Source organism: Arvicanthis niloticus, chromosome 21 (assembly GCF_011762505.2).
Source record: "Arvicanthis niloticus isolate mArvNil1 chromosome 21, mArvNil1.pat.X, whole genome shotgun sequence".
NCBI lineage: Eukaryota > Metazoa > Chordata > Mammalia > Rodentia > Muridae > Arvicanthis > Arvicanthis niloticus.
The window spans coordinates 9,039,195-9,064,412 of record NC_047678.1 but is presented as its reverse complement, the minus strand read 5'-3'; the positions used below and the strand labels follow the sequence as shown (position 1 = coordinate 9,064,412).

The window sequence follows — 25,218 nt, the reverse complement described above, 5'->3', positions numbered from 1 at the left end:
CTGACTGACTGTCCATTCTCAAGCCTCATGTCTAAGTCCTAAGTCTCTCTAGGCCTCCCACTTACTAAATCTCAATGGATGACACCCACACATTACCCCTATCTCTTATCCAGACTTGGAAGACACATCAGATTTATTTTGTTGGTGGTGATGTTGGACTGGTTTTAGTTAGTTACACTGCTATCCAATCAGTTTTTAATCTGTAGAGCCCATCTCATGATTCAGTCTATGAATATTGGGGGTAAGGTACATGTGCAGATCAAATTTTTCTCTGTCTTATTACTTAGTTTCCAACATTAACATTCACAAACTGAACTGTTTAAATCACATTTCCAAGTGCCTTTTCCACAGTAACTGTCTCATTGGTACACTCCTCCTGAACACTGGTTTGCAGATTTGATCATTCCTGATTCAGCTCATTTTGCTGCTCCCACGTCTTGTAAATATCATAACACAACTGCTCTGCTGCTTTATGAATTCCACAACAGCAGAGGGTTTTTTTTTTTTTTTTCTGGACTGGCAAATTGAAACTTTAATGGCAAGCTTTTCCTGTTCCTGCCTAGCCAATGTGTTTTTTGAAAAGGCACAGGGATTTTTTTTTTCTTTTTTCTCAAATCCTCTCTGCAAGACCACTGCCAATAATTAGGCCATTCTAGCGTTTCCAGGATCCAGTCAGTCACACTGGTTGTTAGTGGTGTTGAGAATGCTCTCAAAACTTACGTATATTTGTATAATATATAGTGTACATTTGATTGTGTATATCATTGCTTCTCAGAAAGGAAGGGCTAACCTGAAATGAGTCGAGTGCTGTAGCTTGCCAGAAAAATGTGTCTAGAATCCAAATATACACAGAATGCGTAACAAGCCAAGAATGTAGTGCTTAGGAAAGCTGGCCTAGAGTCATACCTGCAACAGCTGGTGTCCCAAATCTGCTCATTCTCAGCTACGTGACCTTGGGCAAGGTGCTTAATCTCTCTAAGACACAAGTTCCCTTCTATATGAAATGGGCATTAGATGCATAAAACATAGCACTGCTCTGAACCTGCTGATTCTGGAATGCATCCACTCGTTCAGGTGTGGACACCTGCTCAGAAGCAGGAGGCTAGACTTAAAGGCATCACTGGAGTTAGCTAAGTTCCTTATTAACTAATTTGCTAAGTTCTTTATGTGTTCTGAAGTGTGAGCGATATATATATATATATATATTTTTTTTACTGAGAAATACAAACAGCTTTCTAAAATTCAGCTAACAAACAGAAAAATGGCCAGAGTCTCTAGAAGACAACATCACATCTCAGTGGTGCCCTGACATTTCCAAGGAACTCACCATCATTGCCTGGACAGAGTCCTCAAGCTCCAGAAGGATTTTGTCTATATACAACAACGGAGTCCAGACTCTAAGGCTGTAAAAAAACTTGCAGTTAAGTACCAGTCCCTGCAGCTGGAGAATATTCATTTTAGGCTTATAAGAACAAATCAGTAAGCCAACCAACCAAGCATACATACACATACCAATAGGTCTTCTAGAACATTGTGCCAATGTCACCAATATTTTAACCAAATAATTGGACCAGGTATCCAAAGCCTTTAGGATATCAACGGCAGTCCCATCCCTTGACAGATAACAGAGGCCAGGTAGAACATCCATTCAAGCGTTCTATTTTCTGAGATCCTTTCCCAGCATCCTCTCAGATCAGTGGTTTCTACACAGAACTGATTCCAATAAACTCAAAATAGCCAGGCAGTATTGAGTGGAAGCCCTGAGGTTCCAGAAACCTATTCTGAGGTCTCTACCAGGTTTCCACTCATTAAAAAATCAGCAGAACCACATAAAAAAAGCACCTTGATTATTCATTTTGACAAACCCAAGTGATTTGCCAGGATTACATCGTGATAGCTCAGTTCGGGGTACTGATCTGCAAGCATGGTGAAGGCTCCTGTTTTATATCATTCATACATTAAACAAAAAGGAAAAATTTGCAATGCTACATACTCTCAGAGGTGTAAACTTGCAGCTACTACGAAGCCTAAAATAATTCTGTGCTCACTAGAGCAGGTCTCCTCTACTGAAGGTTTGCTTTGATCCAAGATCTCATCAGATGCTGTGTGTGCATCTCTTTATTTGCACCCTCGAACACTCTAATGAACCAACCAGTACTTTTATCTCCGTTTACAAAATGATGAACACCTTGGTGGCAAGGTAGTAAGCAATAAAGTAGCAATTAAAAGACAATTAACTTCGGATTCTGTCTACATAGCTCTCCAATTCTCCAACAATGTCCCTCCTGTAAGGAATATGTGCAGATCATGGGTAGTACTGAGAGCTAATGATTATCATATTTAAAGGGATTTGGTGACTAGCTGGCATCTTGAATGTTAGATCTGGGTTTTTTATGTTTAGATGGTATGAAAGGACACATTTAAAATGGGAGAAAATACCAATCAAGTACAACATGAAAAGTGAACGTTTAAAAAAAAATTAAGAGACTAGGTCTGGGCATGGTGGCTTATACCCATTATCCTGAAAATTGTGAATCTGAGGCAGGAGGAGTGTTATTTGTTAAGACTAGCCTGGGCTGCACAGTGAGTTGTAAGTCAAACTGGGCTACAAGAAGACCCTGTTTTAATAACAAAAACAAACAAACAAACTGGAGCCTAGAGAGATGGCTCAATGTAGGCTGTGGTGAATGTGAAATGTCTCTCTTATAAGAAGACTCATATTTTTGAACACCTGATGCCCAGCTGGGAGTGATGTTTGGGAAGGTTGTGGAACATTTAGAAGTCAAAGGGCTATTGGAGGAAGTAGGTCACAGGTAGCAGCCTTGGGTCTTAACAGGCTATATTCACTTTCTGCTCACTCAGCTTCCTTGGTATAGATGACCAGCCTTCAGCTCCTGCCACCATGCCTTCCCTGCCTGCTGCTTTATTTTCTCTGCCATGATGGATTGGATCACCCTGCAACTGTAAGCCAAAAAAAAATTTTCCACAAAAAAAAAAAGACAGAAATTAATTGATTGGTTGATAAAGGGAAGGTGAAAAGAAGAGATCATGGAGGAAGGAAAGAATAACATTCTAGGAAAGACATCTGATTAAAATGCAAAATGCTGATATGGATTGTTTAAGAATAAATACAACACTGCATGGCTGGCCTGATTTCCCCAGTGCCTGTGTTGCAGAGCCTTTGTCTTGTCCATTATTACACAATATGTTCTGTCTTCTTTTCTGGGTCAGTCTTGTTCTTTGCTTTAAGAGTCAAATTTTTTTTATCAATGTCTTTAGTAATACTTTTCCTATTCTTATTTTAATATCACTTCCAAAACTTATTCCCTGATTCTGTGTGTGTGTGTGTGTGTGTGTGTGTGTGTGTGTGTGTGTGTGTGTATCTGTGTGGTATATGTACATGTCTGTGTGTTTGCATGTGTGTAAAGGTCCAAGGTTAATGTCAGGAGTCTTCCTCAGTTGCTTCACCCTTGACCTAAGATCTAGACAGCCAGCTTGTCCTGCTTTCTTAGTGGTGGTATTACTGGTGGGCCCCAACATCTACTTGGCATTTATGTGGGTTCTTGGAATCTAAACTCCATTCTTGCATGCCCCTAAACATGTTGCAGGTATGGCTTTTGTCACCTGCTTATCAGTAGGCAGCAGAAAGGAGAGAGGCTATGTCTACTCTCAGTGTTCTGGACTATGAACATCTGAAATATTATTAACCTAACATTCAGCACCAAGGGGGCTTAGACAGGGGAGCTAGCCTGAGATGGCCACCACTCTGGTGCCACTAAGACCTGGGGGGGTGGGGGGGAGGGGAGGTCAGACCATGCTCGGGAAGACCCCTTCCCAGTGCCATAATGAGCAAGCAAGGCAAAGTGCTCTTGAGACTACTCCTGAGATGACCCCAGACTCTCAGAGACCCAAGGTACCACTAAGAGGAACAAATAAGTGGTGGGGAAATGGAAGAGAAAGAGAAACAGAAAGATGTGGGCACAATGAAGAGAGGCAGAACTGAAGACTCGAGGGTAGTGAGGAACAGCTTGAGTGGTCAATTGTCACCTGCGACCATGGTGCCTTCATGGCCTGAGCTGCCAACAGGGGATTTGTTTGGGCCCTGCAGCAGCAGGACCCTGTTACCACCAAAAGACAGGCAGACATCCCTGGTCTACACTGCCTCCTAGGGACATGTGATGTCTGAGGAAGGGCTCAGCAGAATTGGCCCCCACCTTTCACCTGGGCATCATGGGAAAGCTGGCCCTGGGGGCATGAGAGTAAGGGAGTTGGCCATGCCCCTAGCTGCTGCAGTACTTGGGAAAGTGTGTCTCAAACACTGTAGGAGTTGTGGGTGAGCTGACACGTAAGGATGTGAGCTTGGGAGAGCTTGCCCTACCCCTCATCTCCCATGTGATGGTGTGGACAAGGAGAGATATTCTCCTCTCACCTCTCCCCTCATCACCTGTGGCAAGCGGGAGAATGGGCCCTGATAGAGTCACAAGAGCAGGAGAGCTGGCCCTGTCTTTTACCTGCTGAAACACTCAAGGAGCAGGCCCTGTACCTCACCTGGGCATCACAGATGAGCTACAAGATCTCCACGGCACAAGGCAATAACAGGATATCTGAGAGGAGGATCAGGGAGGTTCCAGTATCGAGAGAGTCGAAGAAGCCAGAGCTCTCGTGTCAGACCAAGGACTCATTGCAATAAACATTTACAGGCAAAGAAGTGTGGACAAAAGGGGCACACGGTGGCACACTACAGCTTCCATAACCGGGTAGTTTTCCTTTGTTGTGGGGCATGTGGCAAGGGTAGAGGGTGGGTGGGAGAGGAAAGGGAGATGAGTGAGATTAGGGTGCATGATGTGAAATTCACAAAGACCCAATAAAAAGTCTAAAAAAACAAAACCTTCATTCTTCATGCTTGGACAGAAACCACTTCATTGTCACCACGCCATCTCCCCAGCCCCTCTCTGATACATTTATTCTTGATTTTTCATGGGTCTAATACTTTTTTAGATTTAAGTTTATATTACTGGCTTTATCATTTTATCTTTTACTTCAAATTATGTTTTATGTCTTTTTTTTGTTTGACGTTGAGCTTTATTAAGAATGTTATTTTTTTTTTTAATTTTCCTACTTTGTGTGCATTTCTTTTAGTTTGATCTTACTCTCATTTTTATTCAACCTAAAATTTAATCTTACTTTTGTTATCTGAACATATACTCACTCTCTCACCATTCTTTATTATACTATCCCTTGTTTTTCTTTGTTGTTTTTCTTTTTTCATAGCATCTATCAAGTCTGTGGCCAGAAAAGAAGTACGAGAATACAGCACACTTTAACAGAAGTGTCTGAAGGCCATCCCCAGCCTTCTTCACCCCTACCTGTCCCTGTGTGCACTCTATGACTTTGACAAAATACCTGAAGTAAGTGTCTTATAAAGAAGGAGGTGTTCACTTGGCCCTCAATCAGAGGGTTTGGTCCTTGGTCACTTTACTCTGTTGTTTGGGGGCTTTGGTGACACAGTATATCCAGGCAACAGTGTATGATGGGAGGGGCTTTTCCAAAAAGAATGACCAAGGAGCAAAGTAAAGGTTCAGGGTCCCAATATCTCCTTCAGATGCCTGTCTCCCATGACTTCCTTTCCTTCCAGCTGGGCTCCAGGTATTAAGTTTCTGCCACTCCAGCCCCCACTGACATTATAACTAACACTAACCTACTCCAAACTACCCCTAAATACTTTCTCACTGACTCCACCAGCCTGCCCACCAGCATGTTGGATCTTTAAAAATCTATTCGTAGGAGTCCCCCAAACCCAGGATTGTCTTTATGCCCCCTCACCCTTAGGTTAAGAAGGGTTGTGGTGGGTTTATTTTTAAACTATTCTATTTTGTTTCTTTTTCTGCTTGTATGTTTTTAACTGCAATGGTTTTTTCAGTAGGTCCCTGAGGGTGACAGTGACATTTGTGTTTCCCCCAACACACACATACACACACACACACACACACACACACACACACACACACACACACCACAAATTCACACATGCACATACATGCAGGCACAGACACAAAGTCTTTATTTCTCACAGAGAGGAATGTAGGTGATGATCTTGATTTCCTGAGGGCACTGCTACCCCCTACCCAGGCCAGGGTCATTATACGCACCTCAGGACTCTTGGCTGCTTGCTTGCTGCTGCTCTCAACCCCAGGTTAATTTTTATTAAATACCTCAGGACCTTTGCCAGTCTTGTTGTGAAGAGCCCACAAGTAGAAGAGTCCCCTCTTACCGTCTTAAAACCTCAGCTGCTTACTTTCTTCGTGCATTTCCTTGTGTCTGTCTCAGTGTGACAATGTTCATTTTCTACATCTCTCCAAAAGCCTCAGTTCTCTGATGGAAAAAAAAAAGTCCTAAATTTACAGTTTGTATGATTTGTTTGGGTGTGTGTGTGTGTGTGTGTGTGTGTGTGTTGGGGGGGGGGCAGGGGATCTTTTATTCCTGGCACTTTCCCATATTCTAAGGATACATTTAGGAAGTGCTCAGAATACACATTTTTGGCTGTAAACATAATACAAGTTTCTTGGAGCATCCTGGAAAATAAAGGATGATAAAAACAAAATGGAAGTCCTCTACAGCAATTCTTACACAGAGATGAATGTGTTGATACATTTTAGAAAGCTTCAGACAGACTTTGCTTTCTTTACAGACAATCTCTGCTTATCTCTCATTTCTACTTTAGTGAGAGATGCATTTCCAAAGATGAATTTTAAATACGATACGAAGATCTGGAACTCAGAGCTAAAGGCTGATTAAGTCAACCAATATCATCCATTATGAACTCAAAAGTTTCCTTGAATTATTCCTTCTAAAGAAGTATATCTGAAAGTAATTCGGTATTAGTTACACTTTCATGGGACTGGGAATGATTTGGACCTAATCTAAATAGATAAAAAGAAAACAATTATTTTCCCTTATGGATCTGAACCCAGATTTGCTTGATTTAAAATTTTGGCATGCGATGTCCTTAGTGACCCTTTAAAAAGTTCCTAATTGAATGGCTTTAAATACTATTATCCCAAACAACAAAAGGAAGTGTGTCTCAGCACAGACTTGTTAGAAAGTGGTCTCTTCACTGGGTCCCATTTTTAAGGCCCAGGATTTGGAGCTGTTTTAAAATGCTATTTAAAACTCTTTATTGGGCAGGAAAATATATTTAACAATAATTTGATCATTATTTTAGGTTTACATTGCTTTACATTTAGTTTACATACAAAATGCTTTGCTTAAAACATTTTCAGACTTAAATAGCCTCATTTACACTGATTATAGATTTCCAATCAGTGAACAGTCTGCGTGCTAATAATATTGCAGTTGTGAGCTACTTTTAAGTGTGCAGTCATAAGCACTTAGTTGGTATTTCCTTTTCTCTTGCTTGAGCCTTATTTCATTCTTTCAATAATGAAATTTTTTGTGTGTTGTTATTTGTTTGGCTGGTTGGTTGGTTGGATGGATGGTTGGTTGGTTTGGTTTGATTCGTTTTGTTTTTATTGGTTTTGGTTGGTTGTTGTTTATGATTATGATAAACGTGTTTCAGAAACTGTAAGATACAACCTCTTGCAGTTATCCAGATTACTACTAATGAATCACACACACATACACAACATACACGTATACACACACACACATACACACACACAAAGAGAGAGAGAGACAGAGAGAGAGAGACAGAGAGAGACAGACACAGACACAGAGAGAGGGGGAAGAGGGGAGGGGGGAGGGAGGGAGGACACCAAAGGGACTTACTCAACTTTTCTTGCATCAAGTTATGTCAAAAGAGAGTCACAGTACCCTGGAAGGGCAGGCAGGGTACTGTGAAAACATAATGACCAATGATGGGGAAGTTCAGGCCACTACACTTGTCCTTGGCCATGTAGAATGAAAACAAAGGGGATGGATGGGAAGAGAAGGTGAAGGTGCCAGGAGGGCACAAGTATGTCTTCATGTAACTTAGACATGAGTACAACTACTACATACCAATTTTAAACCTAAGTTCCCTGTAAGGAGGAAAACTATATTTTTAATCCACTTTTTATCCGAAGAGCATGAGGCTCAGTCTGGTCTCATTCTGTCTCTCACACACATTCATTAATTCTGTTAATTTACAAGTAGTTACAATAATAGTTATTAAGATGCCTGCTAGATCCATGTATTTATTACTAAATTCTCTAATATGTTATCCAGGGAATTACTGTGGTAAAGGCAATGGATGATTCTGATGCTGTTTGATGTTTGACCAGAGTACACAGGAATTATGACCCTGACCTACAGTTTACCCCAAAGAATTACTTACACAAGGAAGGAAAAATCAAATTATTACTTCCTTAATTAATGCACCCATACATTCAATCTCTCAGCTCTGATAAAAATTGGCTTGGAAGCAGACAGATCCTGAGTTCAAGGCCAACTTGGACTACAAAGTGAGACGCTGTGTCAGAGAAAGAAAGAAAGAAAGAAAGAAAGAAAGAAAGAAAGAAAGAAAGAAAAAAGAAAAAGTTAAGATATTCAACTTAAACCTTAATGCTTAAAACAAAGTCTTCTTTATGCCATACCCTTAGGACTTTCTGCTCAAACAAATAATATAAAATAAAAGCAGGTATCCATTATCTATAGAAAGGGAAGAAGACACATAGTCTTCATCAAGCAGAAATCTACTTAGCATTCATTCACAAAAAGAAAAAACATTTTAAAAAGTTAAGATATGCAGAAGAGTCTAACTATCTATACAAGAACCCTATCCTTGGCGACCATGGTAGAACATTTTTTCTTCTCTTTAGTAACTGGGCTCATTGCTTCTTAGACAGAGAAATGAAGAAGAAAGAGAGTGTGTTCCCTTATTATAAGAACAATATTGGAAGCTTTCCTCTCCCCAAAATAACTGTGAACAAAATTGTCAAAACTGAAAACTTCACAGTCATCACTAATATGAAACTGGAGTAACAAGAGTTCTGCAAACAGCAGCATGATGATTCAAAACCAAGAACACATATTTAGTTTTTTATACTGCTCCCCTCCCCAACACACACTTTAGGACAAATTAATTGTATAGCCTAAATAGGTTATTTAAGTTGGGGCTTCACAGTCCACATTTTAACTAGAAACACACACACACACACACACACACACACACACACACGTCATTTTCTAAAATTTATGAATTTTGTTAAAATTGTGTAAATGCTCCAATTTTCCAAATATAACTGAAATAGTACATTGAAAATCTATGAAATAAAGATCCTGAAATAATAAATTCAAGTCCAGCACTTCTTTTAAGGAAGTTGGTATTGGCTTCACACTAGAAAGAATCAGAGACATCTTCGGAAAAAAAATCTTTACCAACTGTCAAAGAGATGATGTAACTAAATATAAGTAGACAAGTCTCAGAGACATCACCATTTCCTGTGTTAAAAACTAACCTGACACTCTGGAGAACAATGCAGGAGGATTGCTATCAGTGTGAAGTCAGTTTGTTCTCTACACAGAGAGTTCTGGCTAGCCTAGTCTATATAGCAAGCTCTTGTCTCAGAAAAACTAGGAAAAACAAACAAAAAATTAAACTAATGACAACTGCCAAAGCAGTGGGTAGACTCTGTTTCCAGAGATCCTTTGAGTCTATCTGCAGAACACACTTATTCCTGGGTACAGTGCCAGAGCTGTTAATGCTTACACAAGGCACTCTACTTGCTCCTCTAATCACTGGCTGAAACTACACAAGTGTCCCTTCTCTGGGGAACATCCTTTGGATGTCTTGTAGTGAAAGAGTGTCTCTCCTCTTGAGACCAATGACAGCTGAAAATACAAGAGACCAGACCAACCCTCTGCCTCACACTGAGGACATCTCTGTGGCTCATTTTGCATCCTGTGGCTTTCCCCTGGGACCATGCAGAAGCTATTTCAGATCAAAAATGTTCTTGGTCCACTTTCCTCTCTCACTGCTCCTCTTCTTTTGAGCATTCTCCATTAATGAAACACTTGATAGAAACCTCCATCTTGTGTTTGGGGACAGAAATCCAACCTAACTTCAAAACTACAAGGCTGGTGGTCGATCATAAGCTTGGGTTCAGCTCCTTTGTGAAAGGAGAAATGTCTCCTTTTCAGAGGAGGAGCTAGACCAGTGACATCATAGGAAAGGATGCCTGAGGACACCTCCATGGAAGATGTTTTCTTTTGTTCTCTTCTTATAATTAGAATAAGAAGACATGTAATGTCAGGTTCAGAATAAGGGATCAAAGAAAAAAGCCAAAAAATTCACCTGCTGTGTCGTTAGATCTTACACACACACCAGAGAACTCTTCTATAGACCACTTTAATTCATCCTAAAGGGAGACCACCTGGAAATGTGGAATTCAAATCAGAATTTGGAGGTAGTATAAATTTGCCTAGCCCTAGAGAATCTTTGAGTACCAGCTTTCCCTGTAATTACTGAATAGTTGGGCAGCTGGTCAGAGCCTGTTGTTTGGATTTCTGGGGAAATGTCCCTATATCATTTACATATGAGCTAATAACAACTAGTGCCCCAAATCAGACAGACACAGAATAACATGACTTTATAAGCTGATTGGACCAAACCAGTGGTTTCATCTGATTCATTGCCCAGCTTATGACTGGCCTAGAGATATAAAACTGAGAGAGAAGAACTCCATGACTAAGATCCATAGAGAAATCTGGACTGGGAAGAGAGAGTTAATCTGTATCCATCTGGTTTTTATTTCTCTCTGCACACTCCATCAGCCACTACAAAATATCCCCATGTGTTCCTGGGTACTGCTGAGCCAGACATCTGGAAATAAGCACCCTTGTTTTTAAACCGTGATAACAATGGAAGAATTAGAGAAATTACGTTAAATGCTTCATTATTCTAATGGGGAAAAAAACTCTAGCCATGAGAACTATACTCAGGTCACCACTAGAAAGCATGATTGCCATACTCTCTTGTCCCAATTCAGAAATCTGACTCTGGCATTTTGAATGTGGAGGCACAATTTGTTAGGTGATTTAAAAAAAAAAAAAAAAAAAAAAAAAAAAAAAAAAAAAAAAAAAAAAGGCCAAAACCAAGCAGAGTTCTAATTGAGAAATGGAAAGCCAAGTCAGGAGTTAAGGACCTTCAGGCTAACTCCAATAAATAGAAAACACCAATGGAATTTTTTTTAATACCAAAAAGAAAACATTTGAACAAATAGGACTCTATCAAACACATGTGCATGCTCTTAATTGTGTTGCCTCTGAGCTAAAACCGCTCCCCAGTCTCAGCTTAATCACATTCATAAAGTCACCAGATTTAAGCCTGGGCAGGAATTTTGAGCTTATCATGGATAACTCATTGATTTTGTTCCGAGTCTCAATGGCTCAGAGGTCTCTGCTCTGATGAGAGCCTAGGGCATGAGGGAGGGTAGCCTCAACATGATATGGCAATGCCCCAGAGCTCACAGTCATCGACAATGCTAGCTCCCTTAAAATACTAAAAATATCTTAACATAAAGGTACCAATGGCGTCCATTCTCAAGTAACGTATTCAGCACAGAGGCAACCACATTGCCTGTAATTTCTGCCTCTGTTTTAGAGCATAAGTAGAACTATTGATTTTCTCCATTGTAACAAAATTATGTTGTAACAAAATAGCACAATTGAAATTTTAAATAATTTCTATTGAATTAAAGCACAGTAATTTTAACTTCTTGGTAAAAGTTATCTTCAGATCAAAATCAGGCTGCCTGCCCACCACAGCCTGTGTGACAGGTACAATTCAAGGAGTCACAAAGGCACTAGCCTCAAGTCTAGCCTTTATTCTGCCTATTGCCAGAAAGTAACTTAACTCTGAAATCGGTCTTCACATGCTTTCTCCAGCATGGAGATTGGACTCTACTGGGCTGCCTCACCAACACCAATGATGTAAGAATTCATGAGTTATATCTCCTCCAGATGCAGGACTGCAGCAGAGTCACTTCATTATAATTCTGATTCAGGAGGATAGTTGACAAAAAAAAAAAGGTAAAAATAAAATTAAACAAAATCACGAGACTCCACTCGGGTGCCATCCACTTCCATGCTATTCCAGTAGGTGAACACTTGTCCTACCCTCCTGACACCAAATAAAAATGGATTTCCTTGTACTTGCTCGGGGTTGCCAGGTCTCCTTTGCTCCATTCAGTAGATGCCATCCAAAGGTGTAAATTCACCTTACATCTATATTCTTTCTACTCTATGAGTCCCCTTTGTGGATTTTAATAGGGATGAAAATAAAACGAGCCTGCATCTGGGTGGAGCTAATGCACAAAGTCGATTCTTTAGGGTTTTCTAGACATTCAAAAGAAGAAAAACATGGATTCCAACTCCTTTGCTTTGGAGTCTTGTTTTGGAAAATTCCCACAGAAGCACTGTGATTCCCTCAGTCAGCACAACGCACTGCATGACAAGTATTCCTCAGAGCAGGTAAAGGCCAGGCATAGACTTCGGGAAACTGACGCGGGTCCTCACACTCCATGCCCACTCACTAGCAGACGTGCTCTCATGGGCTTTCCTTCACCTTCTCTTGCCCCTTCCAGTCTTCTCCCTTGGCAAAAGTCATGGATCTTTTAAAACTTCCAACTCTGCTCCCAAGTCCTGCTTTAGCTCAGCCTCAAGGATTCCTGTTGCTTTCAAAGATAACGTTCACAGGCTGGAGACTTGACCCAGAGGTATGAGCACTTGCTGCTCTTGCAAAGAACTGGGGTTTGGTTCCCAGCACCAACAATAGACTATTTATAACAGCCTTTAACTTCAGCTGCAGGAATCCAACACTCTCTTCTGACCTCTGCAAGCATGCCTACACACACACATAAAATAAAAAATGTTTAGATATAATGTTCATCAACATATTACAGACCATACATGAGAATCCCACATTTGTCATTCTTTATATCAGGAGCAAAACAAGGGTTTCTACTATTCAGTAGAATACTGGGAATCTAAGCCAGAGTGATTAGGGAAGAAAACCAAGTAAAAGTTATCCAAATTAGAAAAGATGATGTAAAATTGTCATGTTTGCAGATGGCATGACCTTATATACAGAAAACCTTAATGGCTCCATCCAAAAGCTATTAAACTAGAAAACCAACTCAATAATATTGTAAAACACAAAATTGACATATATTAGTTGCCTTTCTATATACTGTAACAAACTACCCAAAAATGAGGATCAATCCTACTAATATTAGTACCAAGACAATAAAAATACTTAGGAATCAATTTAGCCAAGGAGATAAAATATCTAAATACCAACATACATGATTTTATGCAAGAAACTGACAATAAAGATAAATGAAATAATGTCTCATGCTATCCTGAGTCCATGGATTACAGTAATTGATATTTTTAAATGTCCACATCGCCCAAAGTAATCTATAGATTCATTCTAATTCCTAACAAAATTTCAATACAGTTTTCATAAAAGTAGCAGCAAAAAAAGTTCTAAAATTCTCATGGAACCCCATAGAGCCCTAGGTAGCTAAAGCCATTCTCAAAGAGAAAGCAGAACGTTTCACTTACTTGATTTTAAAGTATATAGTAAATCATGGCAACCCAAACAAAATAGTACTGGCCTGGAAACAGACACATTAGAACCATGGAACAGAATGAAGTGCCCAGAAATAAACCCTTACATAGTTCAGCTAAATGATATTTGACAAGGTCATGAAAAAAACTCAGTGGAGAAAGGACAATGTATTCAATAAATGGTAGTCTTAAAGACCTGATATCTTCCTGAAAGAAGGAGAAATTAACCACAAACGTACTGAAGTGCTGATTGCAGCTATAAGAAAACATGGCAGAAAATCTCTTTGAGTTTCGCCTTTCATCTTGACAATGAGTTTATAACCAAACCCCAAAGCACAGAGACAAGAGCAAAGGTGATGAGTAGAAACTTATCCAATTAGAATACTCTCTGTGTTAAAGAAACTCAGCAAAATGAAAGGGGTGTGAAATGGAAATGGAATAATATTATCAAGTGCTAGGAATTTAGAATAGCTCAACAAGAAAGGAATCAACAGGCAGAAGAAAGGCCAGTACAAATAAATAAGTAAATAAATATTATAAAGACAGACGTAACACAGTTCTGTGAAGATGCAAATTGAAGCTACAGGTTTTATTGGGGTTACTAACAGGAAGTGGGGGTTACTTATTGAAACAGGGATGGCTCAAAAGCGGGGGGGGGGGGGGTTACTTAAAATCCCATTCCAGCTCACAAAAACAGCAACCCTGACCCGGCTGCTGGTGGCGCAAGCCTTAATCCCAGCACTGGGGAGACAGAGGCAGGAGAGTCTTTGTGAGGTCAAAGCCAAACATGCTCTGGTCTATAGAGCAGGTTCTAGGACAGCTAGGGATACACAGAGAAACCCTGTCTTGAGGTGGGGGCGGGGGAGGGGAAGCTGCAACTCTAGAGCTCTCTATACAGCCTTCAGTCAGCTCCACAGGTGGAAAGTCTCTCTCCTACAGTTCAGGCTGGTCAGAGTCTACTCCCTAAGCGGTTTTCCCCAGACAAATAACAGTCGTTTACTTCCTGAATTCTATGAGTTTCCTCCCCCCCCCCACCTCCGGCCCCTAGAATGATAGTTTCAATATAGAGGAAACGTCCATGTAATTATCTTCACTTAGATTTTTATACTTTTACTGTACTGTATGTACATATTTATGACATAGATAAAGCAATATCTGCTTAATAACAATTCTCTCCCATTTTAGCAAGTATATTTATGCTCAGTATTACTGGGGTTAGCGCATCCTCTTCTTAGTTTAAGACCCACAATAGAGTCTTCTACAGAGCTCATGCCATGAGCATCAGGTCTCTGAGGAGCCTTCAGCCCTTCCTTCCCATCTCTTCACTCACAGCTGTATAACTCGATTGCTGTGCTACTTACAGACACAAAGTTGCACCTGTATATAAGCTAAGTGAGACAACAGCAATACATGTCTCTAAATCGTTATCTTCCTCCCCAGTGTATCAGAGAATTTTAGCTCCCTGTGATTTTACATAAGTTCATTTGAACAATGCAGTTGGGTTTTTTTTGTTTTTGTTGTTGTTGTTTGTTTGTTTGTTATTTTCGAGACAGGGTTTCTCTGTGTAGCCCTGGCTGTCCTGGAACTCACTCTGTAGACCAGGCTGGCCTCGAACTCAGAAATCCCCCTGCCTCTGCCTCCCAAGTACTGGGACTAAAGATGTGCGCCACCACTGCCCCACTGAAAATGCAGTTTGGAAATTTTTTTTTCCCCAAAAGATTTTCTCCAACTCAAAACATAAAGATGAGAAAATAGAAGTGTAAAACTGCAATAAAGCATTGAATCAAAATGTATTTGTTCTGTTCTGGACCTTAAGGATTGCTTAGGGAGACCATAGCAACCTTCAGAGAAAAAGAGCACTTTCAGTGTTACTTCTGGTATCCTTCCCCTGTCCTGAGCCCAGGTCAGTCACAGGGAGTCCTAGCTGGCACTTTCCCCTTGAGATATGCTGTGGGGGAAAGACAGTGCTCAAACTGCCCCCACCTTGCAGATTCCATCACCAGCAACTAGTACATGAATCGCCTTCTACTCAGGCAATCGAAAGAGAAAGTTGAAAAGGAAACTCAGAGATTAAGTTTCCATGTGTGTCTCCATTCACAACAGATGGCCTCCACACCAACAAGCTTTTACATTTGGTGATCTCCAGATGGGCAAATAAAATACCATTTTGATCTGATTGTAACTTTGGGAGTAGGGTGTTACATTGTTTCAATCAAACAAAAGGAAAATGAATTTTCTCTAGCACAGTCTATACTGAAAGAATAAACACTAAGGCTTCACAGGGGTTCTAGGTAGAAATGTAATAGTTTCCACTGTGGCATAAGGTTTATCTGTTACAAGCCTTGGGGGAAGAAATCTATAAATAACTTTGAAGCAGCTTTGATAGGTTTTGTATGAGAGGATAGGCTATGGTATATAGTCAAAGAGAAACTACTTGGCAAATCTTATAAAAGTCTTATCAGGTGGACTGAGAAAATGGTCCTATTTTCATGGTCTCCTTAAAACATTAATGTTCATTATTATCTATGTAAACTTACCTTTTTCTTCTCTCTTCAAGCAATCAGTTTTCCTTATTAGTCTTTAAGTGGTTGCTTTCCCTTTTTGTTTTTACAGTTAAAGCCACAGCCATATTATCTGGTGCCTCTTTGATTTACATGGCACAGTGAACAATTGATGTCTTGCCTTTGATTTGGTGTTTCATTCTGCTTCCCACCTGGGTCAGCCTCCCAGTGTTCATTTCAGTTATGTGACACCCCTATCATCACCACACACGTGCACTCACAGAAACACATGAGTGCAAGACCCCTCGCATGCACGAGCACACACACACACTTTTTTTTTTTTTTTTTTAATTTCAGTGAGTGTTCCAGGACTAAAGCCCAGGACTCTGACTACAGATTTAGATATTCATCTGGAAAACTAATGTTCTGGGTAAACTTAAATTCTAAACAGTAACTGTTCTGCCTTGGAGTGAGAACAAAAATAATGTATGTTTTTAATTGCATACTTAGGTTTAAGTATCCTTGGCTTTGCATTCAAACATCTAATTGATGCCTACATCTTTAAACGAAGCAACCTGGCCCAGTGCAAAACATTTAGTCAATTGTTAATTCATAATTATTTAAAGATTTTTTTGTTGTTGTTATATGAGAAACTCTAAATGTTTAGAATATGGGAGTGTCTGCTGGCAACAGTAGAGTCCAGAAAGGTAGAGAAAGAGCTCTGCCTATGTAACAGCGTAATAAAAAGCAGTGTCATTTACAGACATCCATCAGCTCTAGAGTCTAATAGATTGGATTCTAATTCCAGGATCTAAGCACCTGAACAGCAGCCTCTGGGAAGTTATGGCTTCTTGCAGCCCAGATATCCATATAAACCGAAAAGAAAAAAAATAATGGTATACACAATGTATCACGTTGCATAAGAGTTAAATGGGACACTCGTGTGAAGCTTTTTACAAGTTCAACATGTGCTTCCACAACACGGTTATGAGCCTCTTTCTTGCCAGTTCATCTGTCTTTTAGACACCCAGAAGATTGGGGCTCTGGCTCCGAAACAACAGACGAGGTTGAAAGAAACAAATCGAGGGTACTTCATCATACCTTTGGTTTCCTGTGATGACAAAGGCCCTCTTGCCACAATCTCCCATTAATCCCATATTTCAGCTGCATCGAAATTTGTATCCTTCCAGTACATCGTCTGTTCTTTATACTGTCTGAGTCCATTCCACTCTCTCACCTGTAGCCCTGTCCCCCTTTCCACAGCTCACGAACTTACAAGTCACCTGGTGATGGTCCAGCAAAGGTCACCTGGTTCTGACACACATCACCAGAATTGACACGGCTGCTTTTGGTTGTCTGCACCTGTGTCTCCTTGCTAATTTGTCACCTGCTAGTGTTCCTTTCTAAAAACCATCCTTCAGCCAAAATGGCACACTAAGGAGTGTGCCTAACTGACCCTTGACCATAGCGATTTAAGATAAGAAGCTGACTACCTCACTATAGCACACCTATGTCCTTGACAGACAGTTGGATCTGCAAATGCTGTCAAGATGTCCCAGCTCACTGATAATCCAGCATACCAACTGCACTTTGGGTCTCTATTGTTGCCTGCCTCATCCCCACTATACATAATTTTTTGCTCACTTGACACTTTTCCATTTTATACAGGCTCTTACTATAGGTAGCCCTGGCTTGACTGGGACTTGCTAGGTAGACCAGACTAGGATTGATCTCACTTTAGATCCATCTTCCTCCATCTCCTGTGTGCCACCAGACCCAGAATCTTTTCATTTGTTCTAACATCATGATATGTGGAGTATTGTTTCCAAGAGAAGTGATCACTTGGTTACCTGTTAAGAAGTGTTCTTTCAACCTTTAAACTATCTCTATCAGGGATAGACCATTCAGCAATGCAGGGAGATTTTGGAACATTTGAAAAAATTTACCAGGAGCCCAGGGTAATGACAGATGGAGCACCAGGAGTAAGTTCAAGCTCTTAGAATGTACACACTGTTTCCATTGTTTCCGTGCCTGCTGTGGAAGATGAGCATATTGAAGGTAGAATTGTGGTATGTATAAGATGAGTGTGCAGTGTAAGGCATGACACATTACGAAAGACAGGCTCATTTTCGACACCCCACTCCTGGCCTGATCAGTTTTTCTCTCAAGTCTACGGCAAGCGAGGGGGCAGTTATGAATGCCCAGCATCTTCCCCCAATACGCATTCTTGTCCCAGAGAGCAAGTTTCCTTACAGTATGCAGGAAGAGAAGGCTGTCAGCACTCTGAGTAAAGAGAACACAGGATTTAATCTCCTGAGAGAAAATTCCAGTGAGGCTGAAACAACATGCCATGAGTGTCCTGTGGAGAAAGGGGCTTTTCCCTGCAGATGGATGAGCAAAACCTCAGTAATAGTTTAGAAAAGAGTTGAGAACAACTTATGAAAAATTGGGAAGAATTTCATGCAAAATACTTGAGTGTCATAAGAGGAACTGAGTGATGTGTTTCCTGTCAAAGAGTGGCACCTGGGCTTCTCCTGGAAGAGGATGGGCACCTTCCACTTCAGTTCTGTTCCTCCTGTGATGGCTCTACTTCTTAGGCGTATAGGGTGGGTTTGGAACCCAGTTACATTGCATAAGCTTGCCTTTTACATTGTGTGTGTGTGTGTGTGTATGTGTGTGTGTGTATGTGTGTGCACGTGAACCCCTGTGTGTACACACAAGCGGACACTTCACCCATCACTGAAAATGGCTTCTTTTTATTATCCTGATTTTTTTCATGGTTTCCAAATTGCTTCTTTTTGCAATTAGTAAATACCTCACTCTGAGTCTCTAAACGCTGGGTCCTACCAGAGTCCAAGCAACTTTGAACTCTGCACACAGTTTATCTTAATAGTCAGAGATGGTTTATTAATGGCAAAGAGGCTTTGGGCATACAAGTTTACAGTGAATATTACAAGACTATGTAAGCTTCTTCCAGTCGTGCGCACCCACACTGATGATGGGGGTGCAAATTCCAACACTGCATAAGGCTTGCTGCTTATTCTGTAGACGTCTCAGATGGACCAGCAGTCAAATTGCCATATCTGAGCACTTCATACTTTCCTAGAATTTTGTGAATTTTAGAATATTTATATAGAGATTCTGTATAAAAGATGGTTCTATTAAAAAATCAGGATAGGCCTGAGTGAGGTAACTCATACCCAAAAGGACATGCATGGTGTGTAATCACTAATAAGTGGATACTAGCCTAGAAAGTACAGAATACCCAGGACACAATCCACAGAACTCAAGGTTAACAAGTGGAAGGGCCCAAGTGAGGATGCCCCAACCCCACTTGGGAGGGAGAAGAATGTAATCATGGGGGAAAGGGGGCAGAGGGAGGGAGGTCATGGGTGACAGAGAGGGGAAAGGGGAAACATGATCAGGTATTGGGAGGGGGGGTAAACAGAAGTGAAGCCCTGAAGGCCAGTAGAAATAATGGAAACAGGCAACTTTGGGAAGTTGGAGGTAGGAGGACCTTCTAGAATGGACCAGAGACCTGAGAGATAAGAGACTCAGGACTCAGTGGGACCTTAGATGAAATGCCCAACAGTGGGGGGAGGGAGTCCACCTCAAGAAAGAAAGAAAGAAAGAAAGAAAGAAAGAAAGAAAGAAAGAAAGAAAGAAAGAAAGAAAGAAGAGAGGGAGGGAGGGAGGGAGGAAAAAAGAAATTTAAAGCCCAGAATATTATTCTCTAAGTTTATTCTCACAACTTCCTCAAATTTATAGCAACAGCTATAGCAAGTCTCCCTATAAGTGAAATTTATTAAGTTTAATATTCTGATCTGTAGTTCAGACACTTAGGTTTTGGAAGAGAACAATTGTCCTCTGACAATTGTTTCTTCCTACAAAAATGACTGTCAAAACATCCCTGAGTTCCCTGATCTTGTGGACACACAAATGCAGAGTTTATTATTTCACAGAAATATTATAGAACCACCTAGTTCTCCATGAATGCTTCATGGATTAAAATGCAAAACTGTTGATTGATTTTTTATGATTAAGAAAAAAAACAAATACGTTTTAATAATCTTAAACAGCATAGCCCAGGCTAGTGCAATTCCAGCAGGAGTCCCCTGTAGAAATCATTAAGTACAGACGTTTAAGGAGTGAACTCTCCTCAGACGTGATCAAGAGTGGCCTTAATATATGGCATCAATGAGTTGAATGAGGAAATGACCAGAGACCCAACATGTAGGTTTCAAGTTTCAGAGGAGGGTTTTGCTTGCTCATGTCAGGAAATGAATGCAACTTCTATAATTGTTCTTGTGCAGGAGGAGGACATCAGCAATTTCATTTAGTCTCAGGGGATTACATTTCTTTAACACTTTGCCACATTAGAATACGTTTCCCATCTGAATCTAATGATGCAATATTGGAAGAGAGAAAGGGCCAAGTGACATTCCATAACAAACCATAAAAGTTTATGGTGCTCGTAGTGGGATAATTGGCACAATAGGAATTGAATCCTTCCTTACGGATAATAACTGATAAGATAGAGCTCGTAGGAAAATCCTGGCATTTCAATCAGTTAGTGGTGGCTACTTTAGAAAGCATTTATTTTATTGTTTTCATAGTGTGTTTTATACTGCCAGAACTGATTCTACTATATTGAGAAGATGATAAAAGAGCCATATTCCTTTTTCTCTACAGCCATTTTCCACTGTAATCTTTTATTCTTTCCTCCTCTGCTGGCCCTTTTCACCACAAGCTATTGACAAATGATTTGTTGAAACCCTAAGCTGGTAGAAAGAAATGTATTGTTTTTCTACCTAAGTCAGCATTCTCTTGGACAAAGTCCTTTAACAATATTAATTAAGTCATTCATAGACAGTATTCTTTCTCCCAGTTTCCAGATTTTTCTAAACCTCACACCTGTTTTTCTTCAGGTCCTGTGCCCTATCAGCTTATAAATCTTGCTGTATTTCCCAGTATAGCTTCTTATGAAATAACACTTTTTTTTCCCTCCCACAAAACTTTCACCCAACTGTTTTCAATAGTGGCAGTCAGGCCTGAAGTTGTCAATCAAAGAACAGCTTATCAGTCTGAGCCTTTTCTTTTTAAGGCTTGACTCAGTGACTTTTGAAACCTGTCAACACCCAGTTGATTTTAGCCCCGACAATAAAGTCACACTCTATCTCCCATATAGAAGCCTTAAGATTACATTCTGATGTCTTATACGTCATATTTACATAGTTAAAACTCATAACAAGCAACCCACAGGCAATAGGGTGTAATAACCATGCAACAGAGCCATTTCCTGTGCCCCCTTTCTCCCTCACACTCTGTTCAGTGCAGTTTATTGGATGTGAATGCTATGGAAATGAAAATAGTCTGGGAGAAAGCTGCTGGCCGGGTCTGAGGTTTAGAAGGTTCAGCTGGAGGAGTATATGGGATTGTGCGTGCTTAGTCTACTCTTGTGGAACACTGTGAGTGTCCCCCTATTTCCAGGATGGGAGAAGACACACTGGCACCAATGTGTGCATTCAACTCTCTTTTAACATTCCCGACTCTTCTAGTACTAAAAGAAAATAACCTCATATAACAATAAGCAAAACTTGGGATACCAAGAGTTTTACAGTTGTAGTTTTTAAACACAAAACAACACGTTCAGATGTGTACATGGTAAACACTAATGGTAGGTAAACCCTGAGTGTCAGAGTGAGCAGCGTACTTCCGCAGTCAGTGAAGGGAAGGGAAGCCCTTTCTTGGCAACCACCTTAAACCTAGACACTCAGGCATCGTGTTAACTAATAATGTGAAAACCACAGTCTGTGATTGAGTTCGAAGTCTCTGTTCACATCCCAAAATTGGACTCTGGGTAAAAATATTGACAAGAAAATAAAGCTTTAGTGGGAAGACATTAGCTATACGGTGATGGGGGCACATTTTTACAGTTTCTCTACTTAAAGAGGAGCAGAATGAAATCCTTCTTTCAGTAGTAGGACTTTGTTGGGGATGGGGGAAATAAGAAACCTGCACAAATAAAACATCATTTTGGAAGGAACACATATCCCTTTGGGGCCAGTCTCTGTTGCTAGAAGATACCCACTTAACCACGGATTTTTCTGCCCTTAGAAGACACTTGTGTTGCCTTTCTAAACTATCTGCCAGGTTGTGTCACAGTCACGTTGTCACAATCCTCATGTAAAACGAAGAGTCTACAAAATCAGCCTTCTTCTATGGTCTTAAGTCTGTCTGCAAACAAAATGGAGCACATGGGAAATAAAGAACACTAGCTTCCTGCATGGAATCGTAAAATCCATAGCTTCCCAGCAAAAGTAAGCTCATTACAATAACTTGGAGGCCAGGAAAGGGTGTTGAATCCCCAGAACTGGAGTTACTAGCAGTAATAAACCACTAAATATGGGTGCTGAGAACCAAACCTGGGTGATCTTAACTGCCGAGCCATCTCGTCAGCTTCCAGTTCTGCTGGGACTAGATGTTCCAGGCTGGAGTAGTACCCAAGGAGGACTTCCCTTCCTTTCTTCCTCAAAGAGAAAGGGAAGCGCTAATGAAGAGAGGGACTTGTTTTTTTTTTTTTTATTAGATATTTTATTTACACTTCAGATGCCATCTCCTTTCCCCATTCCCCCCCCCTTAGAAAACCCCTATCCCATGCCCCCTTTTCCTTTTCGCATTTATTCTTTTTTTTAAAAATGTTAATCATAGGCTTTATAAGTTTGGTATTGTTCGATCAGAGGTGTAACCCACTACCCAACCTAGATATAACAACTATCTTTGACTGGTGGAGATAGATGAACATCTGCTTCCCTGTCTCCGCCCTCTTTCTCTCTTTCATCACCTAGCTTCTCCTCTCCTTCTTCTCCTCCTCTTCTTACTCCATCTCTTCCTCTCAGTACTCCTCCCACCTTAGCTCCTCCTACATATCACCCTTCCTGTTAAAATGAAACTTTTCTCTCAAAATACAATTAGAGCATAATTATGCCAATTTGTACCAGTGAGGTACAAGATAGTCCTAATACCAAGTCTATCCTTTTGTTGAGTAACCAGCACCTCTGTCGTCTATCCTAACTGAAACATTTAGTTCTGAACCTGGCTTTAGAATGAATGTCAGCTGACAACCATCCACTCAGATCTTTTTGAAGAGAGGTACTTGTAAGCATGGGACTGAGAGAGGAGAAGGGAGGGGCTGTAGCTGGGATGCAGAGTGAATAAAAATAAATAAACTATGGGAAAAGAGAGAGTAAATTTTTACTTGCTAGAGATTTTTGTTTGTTTTGTTTTCTAGCAACTAAACTAGCTTTCCTAATAACACACAACCTTTCTTAAAGCCCTATCCATGGAAAGGCTTGTCTCACCAAAGGAAGCATTTGCACACAGCCCTTTGCTCCCCACCCTCCCACTCCCATGTCTTTGCATGTAGGCCAACACATCACATATGCAAGGGGACTCCTCCATCCAGACCTCTCTGACCTCTTTTCATTGTTCCATCTCCTGGTCTGAGGATTTGCTAGCAATATTTGTTCTTCTTGGTTGGGCATTTTGTTTTTAATTGTTCTAAGTTGACAAGAAAATATTTATGTGATACTTTCTGGAGTTCGTTAACGACACCGTTACCCTGACGAGTCAGCCCTTTTGACTAGAATCAGTGAGTAACAGTGCACTGAAAATAGCTTAAATTTAAGAAGTGCATGCATGGGGTTGGGCTAGATAGCTTTCTGTTCTTAGCAAAGTAGGAATGCCAGGATGACTGGATCTCCTTAGTAAGAAATGAAGCAGGAGGACCTTGTCAAAGCCAGGGAGGGAAATGGAGGTCAAAGTGAAAGAAGACAAGGAGGCAGTGGGAAATGAAGACAGGATATGTGAGAAATCAGAGTATTAAAGGCATGTTTCTTCCTTCCTGGTTTTGATAACATAACTGAGGAACCAACACATAGCAACACTCTGTTGTATCACTGTTTCTCCAGTTTTTATTCAACAGAGGAGAGAGAGCTTTGCAGAGTATGCAAAGTGGTCATGCCAGAGAATAATGTAACATTTCAAGCCAACCATTTATCATTGTCATTTATCATTGCATAGGGTTGCAAACTTGGGCATGAGATTTAAGGAAAATATTATTACTTGGTACTATTAATACAATTGTAATCCAAGAAGTGTGATGTGACCTGAAATCCCAATTCTCAGGAAGCTGAAGCAAGAGGATTTTTGGGAGTTTCAGCCCTTCCTGGCCTACATAGTAATGATCAGGCCAGCCAAGGATACATACTTAGCCCCTGTTTCAAACAAACAGAAAACCAAACCAAACAAACAAAAACCCCAATGTCATTCATTCAACTACTATGAAAACAACACTTACCTCTAACCTGATAAACCATCACCATTTTTGCTGCCTGACTCTTTTATTTGTGCAGTAAACTAAAGGAAGTATGGAGAAATTTGAAGCCAGTTCCTTAGAACTGGAAATCCTGTTGAGTGTAAGGTACCAAGAGAAGAGTTATTGTCAAAGATCATCTGTTCCTTCAACTGGTATCAAATGGAAGGACTAGGCTTGGTTCTTAGAGTTCTGCAGACAATTACTGGCAGAGTGAATGCCACGTTGGAGCTCCTGCTTGATTTTGGAGCAGCATGTGGTATCTTGAAAGGCTCTCAATACATTTATGGGATCGCATAGAAATATCTCAGGAGATAAATCAAAGCCAGTAGTCCTTACAGGTCATGGAGGTAAACTAACAGACTTGCCTTTTAGGATTCAGCATTGTGTAGCTCATGCATGCAAATAAGTGTTACTCCCTTAAAGTCAATCACATCACATTGAAGACACTACACTCATACAGTCATGTGTCAGAAACCAACCTTATGCGGTCTTTGCTGACGAAGTATAAACATTACTTCTTTAGGTTATCTTTGAAATTTGTAAAGGAATAGTTATCCCATTTGCATAGTCTGAGTAACTGAACTCAGTTTTAAAAGTAGAGGTAGAATTTACCATGATCATAAATAAAGGAACCCATACTAATAAATTTTGTGTTATGATGCATAATAATGACCATTCCTTGAACTCTTCCAAGTGGTGCACTGCTAAGCATTTGGCACCCATGTTTTAACAACACACCCATACCTAATATCACAGTGCCACTTACATCAT

General features: G+C 40.4%; 1 non-coding gene and 1 pseudogene across 1 annotated transcript; both read left to right on the top strand.

The window, feature by feature from the left end:
* Positions 1-3,586: 3,586 nt before the first annotated feature.
* Positions 3,587-3,716, top strand: LOC117693878 (small nucleolar RNA SNORA17). The gene has a single exon (XR_004604478.1). It is a non-coding gene; the product is annotated as a small nucleolar RNA SNORA17 (small nucleolar RNA).
* An 8,641-nt stretch (positions 3,717-12,357) lies between these two features.
* LOC117693632 (uncharacterized) overlaps positions 12,358-25,218 on the top strand; it is a 146,098-nt pseudogene continuing 133,237 nt past the window's right edge.